Source organism: Rhamphochromis sp. 'chilingali', assembly GCF_963969265.1.
Source record: "Rhamphochromis sp. 'chilingali' genome assembly, chromosome: 11".
NCBI lineage: Eukaryota > Metazoa > Chordata > Actinopteri > Cichliformes > Cichlidae > Rhamphochromis > Rhamphochromis sp. 'chilingali'.
This window is the reverse complement of record NC_137938.1, coordinates 11,033,321-11,045,610: the sequence shown is the minus strand read 5'-3', so window position 1 is coordinate 11,045,610 and position 12,290 is coordinate 11,033,321.

The following is a 12,290-nucleotide window of genomic DNA, read 5'->3' as shown; positions in this document are numbered from 1 at the left end:
GAACAGTGTAAAGATGCCACCGCAAAGGAGCCAGCAAAGACAAAGAGCCTCCTCCTCTCTGATAGGTTTGTAGCTTGAACCTATTCGCTGGAACGTTGAAGACAATATAATTACACAGCAAAGCAAGACACGAAGTAGGCAAAGTTCTTCATGATTCTCGTGCACGGGAGAGAACCGGACAAACGCCGTTCCTTTGCTTGACCCCAGTTGCTCTCGTCCGCTCCCCCGTAACACTGCTCTTTTATTGAGGTTACATGAATATGCATAGGTTCATTAACATACGACGTCTACATACAAACAAAGAGTACCTTGCCTGTGTGTGTGTGTGGGGTCAGAGTGTGACCCCATAAATGACTTCCCTAAACCTGCTGGTCTGGAAGTCCAACAGTTCATCTATATGTGAAAAAGCACTTAGACTAAAACTGACATAGCTACGTTAATCCTACAGTAAAACAATAAAACAAGGTACGACCTCTTCCCATGCTCCCAGGATGTAGCCTTTGCAGCCTGCTAAAGATCACACATCCTATCACTACACAATTGATTATACACCTCTAAGCATATATGGTTAAATATTTCTAAGCATAAATGACAAAACCTAACACTCTCTTCATTGTCTTCAGACTCTAATTCAGATGAGGAAGCCCCGTGTAACAGGATCCTGAGTTGGTAGAGCAGAATCCACCATCAGTGAGACAGACTGCCCACTGCAATGGTGGTCCAGTTGAGCAGGGACCCACCCACAGCTGTTTGTCCTGGCCCACAAGTATTGGATTAGTCCTGCCACTTCTGTTCCATGTGAGAGACTGTTCTCACTTGCAGGTCATATTGTAACAAAAAAATAGAGCTGCCTTGAGCTCTGAAATTGTGAGCAGGCTAGTTTGTCTAAGTAACTGGCTGAAAGAGACAGACTGTAAATAAGCATGGAGGTATTTTGAGTCCGTTGGGTTTGTTATTTTTTGCACTAAAATGTTCAATGATCACACTGTTTTAGCCTAATGTACAAAATTATTTCCTTACTCCCTTCCTCTTTCTCCCCACTGCTTCGTCTGTATGCCTTGCTTTTTAGTCTGCTGTGCTTCAGGCAGATCACACTTCATGTCATTGAAGTGTGACTAATGTTAGGACACACAATACACAACCAAAAACTCTTTGATCATAATTAACAGTAAAACTGTGCACAGCAAATAAAGAATGAAAAAGTCAAGGAAAGCAGGAAACAGAAAGAAAAATTAGAGTATTATTGCTTGTTACTCTATCTTCCTACCCCATCAAGCTAAACAGTCCCTCAAAAGTCAAGAAACTAGACTAGATGTACAATACACAGCGCAATAATTTTTTAAAAATTTAAATTATGTCAGTTGCAAACACAGATTACTAATTTCAAGCATTTTTTGTTTATTTAAATGTGCTGTCAGTTTAAATAATATGCATGAAACATCAAAGATTCAAGATCTTTTATTTGCATAGTTATACAAGTACCACATGCAGTGAAATGTGTCCTGATACACTCCTCGAATGTGCAAAAAGAGAGAGAAAAAAAATATAAAGTAAGTACATATATACAAAGAGGACATTATGTGCAGCAAGTGAGTGAATTATATATATTAAGTAAATTAAATAAAACAATCTGGAAATTTACAGTTCAAAATTTGGGAATGCACATTGTGTTAGTGGGGTGTTAAAGTGACTTGCAAATCACTTCAATATTGTTTAAGAATCAATAATAAATACATTAATAATTAATGTATGTTAATTAATAATTTAGTGAGGGCACATTCCAACTAATAAAGACAGTGTCAAAATAGGACCCAAAACACAGGACTCTTCACTGCAACAGTGCGTTAATTTACAGTGCAGGAAAATAACAATAAATACCTGTGTGCTCCCGTGTTCTCCCATGTTGTGTCTTTGTGCTGTCCGCTCCCGTGTTCTCCCAATCCCTGTGCTTGCTGCCCTCCTGTTTCCACGCTCCTCCTGGGGGAAAGAATGGTATTATACCAGAGTCAGCCATCAAGAAAGAAAGAAAGAAAGAAAGAAAGACAGACAGACAGACAGACAGACAGACAGACAGACAGACAGACAGACAGACAGACAGACAGACAGACAGACAGACAGACAGACAGACAGACAGACAGACACACACACACACACACACACACACACACACACACACACACACACACACACACACACACACACACACACACACACACACACACACACACACACACACACACACACACACACACTTTAAGACACTGCCATGGAGTCTTACACAGCAATCCAGCATCAAGGAGCCCTCAGCCAAACTGTTAAATAGCTCCCTGACGAGGCTTGATCAACTTCAGGTGTGTGATTCTCCTCCGCAGGTGTGGCCAGGCTCCTGGCTGACACACCCACCAGGGCTGAAGAACAGGTGCTCTGCCACACCCACACACACACACTATACACAAACACAAGGAAACAGGACAGCAGCACCAAAAATACACATGTCCATACTTATTCAAAGACCCAGGTCCGTGACAGACAGGGCGCAGATAGCTCTCCTGCTGTGGGGTGATATGACTGTATGCTGTAAGGAAGCATCTTCTCTTTGTACATATGACGGTTTTCTGGAACGAAAGAAAGGCAGCTGGGAAAATGCTTTAGTGTAAAAAGTGGAAGCTGGGGAGATGAATATTGTGACGTGTACTGTGCAAGATACAGACGGACAAAATGGTGGTGGCTAACCAACCGGACATAGTGGTGGTAGACAAACAGAAGAAGACGGCCGTAGTGATCGATGTAGCGGTTCCGAATGACAGCAATATCAGGAAGAAGGAACACGAGAAGCTGGAGAAATACCAAGGGCTCAGAGAAGAGCTCAAGAGGATGTGGAGGGTGAAGGCAACGGTGGTCCCCGTGGTAATCGGAGCACTAGGTGCGGTGACTCCCAAGCTAGGCGAGTGGCTCCAGCAGATCCCGGGAACAACATCGGAGATCTCTGTCCAGAAGAGCGCAGTCCTGGGAACAGCTAAGATACTGCGCAGGACCCTCAAGCTCCCAGGCCTCTGGTAGAGGACCCGAGCTTGAAGGATAAACCGCCCGCAGGGGCGTGCTGGGTGTTTTTTTTATATATATATATATATATATATTAGGGGTGCAACGATATTCGTATCGATATTGAACCGTTCGATACAGTGCTTTCGGTTCGGTACGCATATGTATCGAACAATACAACATTTGTAATTTATTTTATCAACTTTCCTTCTGACGATGCTGTCTGTGTGGAGCGCTCAGTGAATCTGCGTTCGACTACTCCGCCTAGGCTGCACTGTCGAGCGCAGATCCACTGAGCGCTCCACACAGACAGCATAGTCAGAAGGAAGAGCGCAGGGCACCTCCCCCACCCTCATTCAGATCTGGCGTTTGGAATTATTTTGGTTGTCATGTGACGTATGACCCTGAAGGTAAGCGCGTCATGGACTAAAGTAAAACAGTATGTTGGATGTGCCATGCAATGCTCAATTACATGGGTGGGAACTAGTGTGTTAGCGCAGTTAGCTCGTTAACGTGTTGGCCGTCTAGCCCCATGCACGGGGCGATCGGCGGTAGCTCGTTAACGGAGATTTGCCGTGTTGTGGTGTTAAGGTCATTTCAACGAGATTAACCTGAAAGCACTAGCGGGAACACAACGAATATGACTGCACATTTACGCCGACATCATCCTAGTGCAAAGACAAAAACAACAAGCATGCTACTAACTTTAGCCGAGTCATTTAGACAGCTGTTAGCACATGATTATCCTTATGCTGCTGAGAATATAGCCCAGAAGAAGCGGATAGTATAGCTTTTATTTTGGAAAGAGACATTTCTCTGTAATAAACTCTCTTTTCCAAAGATGCATGATTCCTCAATCAGATACAGGGCTTGCAATATCGCTAGCCCGACGTCCCGGAGCTAGCGATTTTTTCAGTCGGGCTACCAAAATCTATCTCTTCCCTGCCCGTTGGGCTATTGTAGGAAGGAAAAATATATGTCAATGCTTTTGCATTCTTTCAGAAATGTAGCTGGGTAATTATGTCATTGGCATCGGTGAGCCACTGTCAATATGTGACATATTGAAATCGCGTTTGAATTTGCGCTTGTTTTTTTGCTTTCACTTTGCAATCGTGCGAACTGTGTATAGAGAGCGACAGCACTGATCTGTGAGTGATGATAATTTGCGCACCAATTCCTCTGACATCGTCTTATTAATCGTTAGCTTACTATGCAAACATGACAAGTGAAATCTCCCGCAGCAAGCTTAAACATGTGAGAGGTTGATCGCGCAGAGAATCGCTGAGCTTATGTGAGTGCGTGTGTAAAAGCAGCAGTATATATATTTTAGTTCTGCTGAGCCAAATAAGACAGGTCGGGGTGAAGAAGTGACAGCCAAAGAAAAGCTTACCACAAAATGGAGAAGTTATGACAAATCAGACTATAAGGCAAAAAGAAAGTGCAGCTTTATGGTTTCATGGACAAAAGAATTTCTGTGGCTGCAATATGACGAGCTAAATAACCAGGGCTGCACATAAGTGGTCCGCAGGTGCGCATTCGCTGTCAAAATAAAAAACACGCACAAGGGTTAGGGTTAAATTTAAAAACTGTACTTTTGAGTTAAAATATATATTTATAATTTTAATAAATGACAAATTAAAAAGGCATGAACATTTTTTTTGTATCGAAAAAATATCGAACCGTGACACCAAAGTACCGAACCGAACCGTGAATTTTGTGTATCGTTGCACCCCTAATATATATATATATATATATATATATATATATATATATATATATATATATATATATATATATATATATATATATATATATATATACATATATATATATATATATATATATATATATACACACACACACACACACACACACACACACACACACACACACACACGGCAGCATCGTAACATGGTGGTTAGCACTGTTGCTTCACAGCAAGAAGGTCCTGAGTTCAATTCACCATCAGGCTGGGATCTTTCTGTGTGGAGTCTGCCTGTTCTCTCCATGTTTGCGTGGGTTCTCTCCAAGTACTTCAGCTTCTTCCCATAGAGTGACCCTGACAAGAATAAGCAGAAGAGAATGGATGGATGGATCTCAAGTAATTAATGAGCACATTAAAACATATTTAATGGGACAGAAATGCCTTGTACTGATCACATTTTTACAAATGTGGAGTAGCTTCTGAGAAAACAGAAGTAGTGAAGTCACCATCAAAAGTCATCCTTAACAGATCTTAAAGAAAGCTGATTTCAGTGTCACTAATAACACCCAGCCCTGATTATCACCAAACCTGTTGAATCACATTAATAGAACCTGTGGAGCATAGTGAAGTAGGGTCTAAGCTCTCAAAAAGCAACCATAGACTCCAGCAAGCCAAAGTGAGAGCCATTAGCCATGAATGGACAAAGGTTGGAACGGTCAGTGTTCATGATTTAGTAACGAAAAAGAGATTTGGAAAACAGGGAATGGGAGAATTTTGAAGCTAAAACTATAGCTGACCAAAAAGAACACAACAGTTGTCTAATATTTGTGAAAAACTTCTTGACAAGCCCCAAGACAGAAAATATTCTGAAAACTAACACAGCATTTCATAACACATCATAAGGTAAACACGATAGTGAAAATAGTAAAAATTGTGATATTATAATAAATGAAATTTTTAAAAAAATCTAATGGGTCAAAATTTATTGGAAAGTGTTACAAACACTTGAAGTATAAAAGGGTTATAAACAAAGGAAAAGTTAAACCAGTGCTACCAAAAAGAGGCAATATGAATATGGTACCTACTTTTTTATGTCCAGCTCTGCTTACAGTATTTAACGTTGTAACATTAAAAATTAGGCAGTCTGTTGTGTGCTGTGTGGCTTACCATATACTTGGCTTTTCTATACCAAATTCTAATAGGTTAGTTTACTAAAATATCTAATCACTGAACATATTTATAGCCTCTAAGGATTATAAAAGCTAATTTAAAACCATGCAATGTCTAGGTTATATGGCCTGGGGCATATGTTACTTATTGGAGCACAAATTAGTCACACAGTGAGGCAAATTAAATCCGAAATGACCATGCAAATGCAAATTAGGGCTGCATTTAGACATACATGTAAACACAGAAGAACGCAGACACAAATTTAGAGAGAGTGCTTCATATTGCTTGGGGATGTTAGATATGAATTCCTAAGAGGTAGCCTACTGTAAAATTGTCATGTTAAGCTAATGATGTAGGGGACAATATTAAAATATAATTATTTGTCTGGACTCATCATGTGTGCTTATGAGAAGTACTATAATGTACATATAACAAAGATTAAATAGCATATAATGTGTAACATATATAAATTATGATTTAATGTGAGATATGAATTAAATTGCTTTCTTAAATAAATGCTCAAAATATAACTCACATAATGAAATGGCCACAGAAGTTTGTGTGGCTGATAGCAAGACTCTTAATGAATAATTTTGCTTTTTTGGTTATAATGGTATGGCAGTCCAGTGGCTATAGCAGACAAAAGTGTACATATGTATACATATGTAGCTTTATACATACTTTATACTTACTTCATAATAAAATGTAGTACATACATAACAAAAACAAGTTTCAGCATATTAGAATATTTTAGAAAAATGTCAGTGAGTGTGAGAAAAAGAAAGTCATGTGATTGTAATGCAAGCCTACAAACAGGATCTATTGTTATAAATATTTATCATGTTCTTCCAGCATACTGTGCTGTACTGAGCTGTACTAAGCTACTGTAAAGAGTGATAAATGTATACTACTTCCACCAATTCTGTGATTAATTATTAACTCTCCTCCAATTCAAATGTTAGCTTGGATAGCATGGCTTTTTAAATATTTTTAGTAAGATTTTCTAAAAATGAGAGACCAGAGAGACCACACAACACTGAGACACAACTGGGTAGACCAGAGGTAAAAAAACAGACTCAGAGACCACATATAAGAGACAGACAAAATAATGAAACTAGAATTCAGGAAATTTAAATAACAAACTCAGAGGCACTAGAACATAACATATTCAGGAACAAGAACTTACATTATCTTATAACGTTCCAACAAACACGCCAGTATAAAACTCTAAATACTAAGTCAAAGACTCAGGACCATGACTCTCTTAACTCCAGCCACAAACAAAATGTGAAAATAAATACTTTTTAAAAAATTACTTTAAATTGGCTAATTATTTTATGCATATTCTTTGCATATTTTCTGTCTCTGAAAATGTCATATTATGTATGTATTATGTCAAATGTAGTATCTGAGTATACAAAAGTGTGAGTTCTTTTGAAACAACTGCATTTTTCTTCTGGCACATGTGGTCGAAGTTTACTCTTTTTGTCTAGATGCAAATTTGTCGAGTCACATTACAGCACGTTTTGCTTTTGAACTGCAACATTTTTAAGAACTACTTGGAATGGGGAAAAAAAGCAGGAGTCTGAAAAAGATAAGTGCTCCAGTGAGTATCTTTCTACAGGAATGAACAGGAAGCTCTAATGGAGAGTAAATGGGGGGTTAGTGATGGTCAGGGGTAAAGTACACAGTAGAAAAAGTTGGCTGATAATTGAGGAGTGGAGTCTGAGCTCTTCTTGGATATTTCTCTCAGCAGGCAGGAAGTGAAGGGGTTACTGGTGGGCCAGAGGAATCCCAGGTGGTTGCAATACATCAACAGCCACCATGCACAGCCACTTTCAGTCAAGTGTTGCAAAAGTAATGGCAAAAGACTCCAGAACCACAGACAGTGTCAGGAGTATCTTAGCTGGACTAAGGAAAAAAGAACTAAACTGTGGCTTAATGGTCCAAAGTCCTCGTTTCAAATGAAAGTAAATTTGATTTCATTTGAAAATCAAGATCCTAGAGTCTAGAGAGACACAGATGTAAGGTGTTGAAATGCCAGTGTAAAGTTTGTGCAGTCTGTTAGGATTTGTTGTGCCATGTCATCTGCTGGTGTTGTTGGTGGTTGGTCCACTCTGTTTCAACAAATCCAAAATCAACACAGCTGTCTACCAGGAGATCAGGTCAGGATTCCATCTGTTGAAAAGCTTTATGGCGATGCCGGTTTCCTTTTTGATTAAACCTACCACCTGCAAACAGTGCCAAAACTACTTCCAAATGGTTTGCTTACCATGTTATTGTCATGTGAATTTTATTGTAATGTGCTTAATTGATAAGCTGACTCACCTGACCTGAACCCTACAGACGATTTATAGGGCACTGATAAGAGTAAGATGTGAAATACTCAGCCCAAAAGTACAGATGAGCTGAAGACTGTTATCAAAGCAACCTGGCTTTTAGCAACACCACAAGCTGAATGCCTCTGCCTCACACTTTACTGATGCAGTAAGTCATGGTAAAGGAAACTCAATCAAGTACTGTAGAATAAAAAGCATACTCAGAAGTTCCACATTTAGTAAATCCTTTTTTTGATTGCTGTTTGGGAATATTCTAATTACATAAGATGCTTGATTTCTGATTTTCGTGAGCTATAATCATAACAATTTAAACAAAAGAATATCGGAGATGATGCCTTTTTGAATTAAATCATGAAAAAACAACTTTTCACAATATTCGATTTTCTTTTGAGCTCCACCAATATATTGTAGGGTCTTTTTCCCATCCTTTTTAATTGCCTCCCCAGTGTTCTTTAAATTTAACTTCCCCCTTCCTGTTCCATCTCGCTCTTACTCTTACTGTTCACTGATCTATCCTCACATTCTTTTTCTTTCTCTGTGTCATTCGTTCAGTGCCAGGTCTTGGTGGTTGGTGGTTCCCTCTCTCCAGATGGCCCACTCTGATCATTTATTGATGACAGGAGAACAGAGGAAGGCATTCCCAGCTGCTGCCGCCTGGCACCCCATTCATTGTGCAAGTGCACATGCACACACACACGCGCACACAAAGGCTCAAATATTTGAACAATGACTCGGATCCATACATGCATGCAGTTATTGGATTTAAACCCTATCGCACACAGACCTTTTTTCTTTTTTTCTTTCTTCCCTGTGCCTTCTTTTTGCAGTGTCACACATTTTTGCATTGCCGCCGTCTAATGTTAGGCATGAATCTGTGCTGTACTTTTGCAGTTTCCCTCTCCTCTCTCTTCCTGCCTGCAGCTCTCCTCCTTTCACCTCCTGCTGTGGTGTTACTGACTCTGTCACACAGGAACAGACAGAAGGAGAGGCGGGGGGGGGGGGGGGGGGTCAGTGTGCTAGGCTGTGTACAGTGAGTAAAACTGCAGTTTGCTAATGTTACAAGTTAATGTGCTGCATCTTATGAGAATCTTAAAGTTTATGTTGAAGAAGAAAGAAATGTCATTTTGACCTATTTTTATAGAGTGAGAATATCCTGTACTGGCTTTGTTTTTTGAAAGGCTGCAGTGTTTTGTTTTTATTTTAAATAAGGAAATTGACCGCCCACAGTGCACCTGGCTTCTGCAATTTATATAAAACACTTCTTTGTTTTCCCCTATCACTCTAGTGCTGTGCATTCGCAACCTGTGAAAACTCTTTCACAAATTTATATACCAAGTTTGAGCGCTTGTTTTTGTGGAAATGTAATTAAAACTTTGATTATGTTTATCTTGAATAATTGTGCAAACTTCTGAGGTGAAATATAATCCTATCCTGAATCATGTCTGAGTAGCAGTGTAAGTGAAAGTTAGTTGCTGTATTTAGTATTTATAGCGTTTGGGGTTTTTTCTGTTTAGAAAGATGAGTACCATCTCCCTCTGTTCACACACATTGTTTTTTCTACATCTACATACAAAGCATTTTTTAAAATCAGTTTTAACCCTTAGATGCACACGTGGGGTCAAAAATGACCCCATGGGTTGTTTTTCTTCAAAATCTTTAAAATGAAAAGTTGTAATATATTCATATTCCAGGTATTCCTCATAAAATATGTTTGTAACATGAGGCTATTTGCATTTTTATTAATTTTTTCATTAATTTTAAAAAAAATGCAGTTTTTGTATCGCTACCCCACTCTTCCACAAGTGGGGTCATAAATGACCCCAAGCAGTTCCTATGGAATCTTCTATGAAACTTTCATTCTTAGCAACTCTGACTGTCCCACTTACACTTCTGATGGATCAAGAATTAATTTTTACACAGTAACATACATGATTTATAGTCAGGGCTGCACATAAGTGGTTCGCAAGTGTGCATTCGCTGTCAAAATAAAAGTATTCCCGGAAATTCATAGAATACGCGCTTCTTTTGCGGTGGAGGAACGCCAAAGTAATTGCTTACAGAGCTTGCTTCTTCGACATCTTTAGAGTTCTGAACAAATGTCTGTCCTCCTCCAGAACATCTAATGTACGCAAACGAGCGTTCCAACTTCTTATCTGGTGCGTGTCTTTTATTTTGACAGTGAATGCGCACCTGTGGACCATTTATGTGCAGCCCTGTTTATAGTTTCCTGTGCATTTCAAACATTGTCCTTTCTGATTTATTTTTTTAATATTTAAAGTAACATGGCTGCTATGAGGCCAGCTGTGGACCTTGCCCTATAAATGATCCCGGACGGATGGGATGAAGAGCCCAATTGGAGGCATTGACTCAGAATCTGACATCTCAGATATAGAGGACCCAGACTACTGTCCCCCCCCCCACTGGACAAGGCCAGTCAGACACAGAGGAGTCCTCTGATGAGTCCCCTGAAGAGGAAATGGATATTGAGTCTAACAGAATGAGGCCCTCTTACTGCTTTAGCCACAATATTCTGAATTAGTCGGCAGGGGCTTGCACCTGGGTTTAGTACTGTCTCCCCAATAGATGCATGGAAGATGTTCATGTCTGATAATATAATAGAAGAGGTGCTGACATGCACAAACATGGAGGCACAAAGAGTAGCCACAGACAGGGGAAAAGAGTGGAAAAATGTAATCAAACATAAGCTCCTGGCCTTCATTTGATTGAACATTCTTGCAGGAAGTGAGAAGAACTGGGATGTACCAGTCAGTGTGTTTTTTGGGAGTCCTCTGCATAACCCATTGTACAAGGCCACTATGTCAATTCAAAGATTTAAAGATATTCGCCGTTTCTTGCACTTTGATGACAAGAGGACCAGAGCCTATGGACTGAAAACAAACCACATGGCAGCTTTCCACTACATATGGGGCCTGTTCCTAGTCAACTGCAGGCAGAAATTAATTCTCAGTGATTGTGTTACAGTGAATGAACAACTTGTGCCTTTCAGAAGGAAGACCCAGCTTCTGCAGTACGGTATATGCAGAGCAAGCATACAAAAGTGATACAAGTGATACAAAAACTGCAATTTCTTAAAATTAATGAAAAAACTAATAAAAATGCAAAGGGCCTCATGTCACAAACATGTTTTATGAGGAATACCTCAAATATGAAAATATAACAACTCTTTGATTTAAAGATTTTGAAGAATAACAACTGAGTTTATACCAAAATGCATTGTTTCTATTTAGGATCATTTTTGACCCCACTCGTGGAAGAGTGTAGGTATTGGTAGGTTGTGCATCCAAGGGTTAAAGTACACTCAAACACTATTTGACTCATAGGTTGGAGGAGCCAGAGATCGAAACACTGACTTTCCAATTAGTAGATCTCTTTCTTTAGTTCCTAAGCCACAACCTCAAAAGGTGGACAAGTAGTCCAGAACCACTTTGGCAGTTATTTTTTATTTTGTTTTGCTTTATTTTTTTGTGGGAATGTAGTCTGTACATGAGAACTTTGTTTTATGTTTCTTTACAGATTACGTCTCATCTTCTTACCTCTATCCACTTTCTGTTGCAGTCTCTTTTGTTCATCTTATCCTTTCCCAGATTGTGTTGGTCCAAAAGTTTTCAGGCAAAACTGAAATACAAAGTCACAGCGCTATGAAGACAGTCAAATTCTCTACGGCAGTTTTCAAAGCATGGTTATTTCAGTTTCAAGTTGTGTGAAGGACACATGGCATGCATGTTTGCTTCTTCTGTCCAGGGCCAGAGAGATTTCTCTGCTGTCCTCCCATATAGCTCGGTAAGAAAACTTGCTGAAATGATATCCTTGAAAGAAGTACAGAGTAAGTATACGACATTATATGTACAGCAGTATGTCCAGGTTCCATAAACACATGTGTCCTTCCGGTGACTGTGTCATGAATAGCCTGAACTGAACATGCTGTGACTTTGAAGTTACACAAGGGAGACTTGCGTGATATACAGCTGGCTTCAGCTGGGTACCCCAAGAGATGCATGAAAACACAAGCGCAC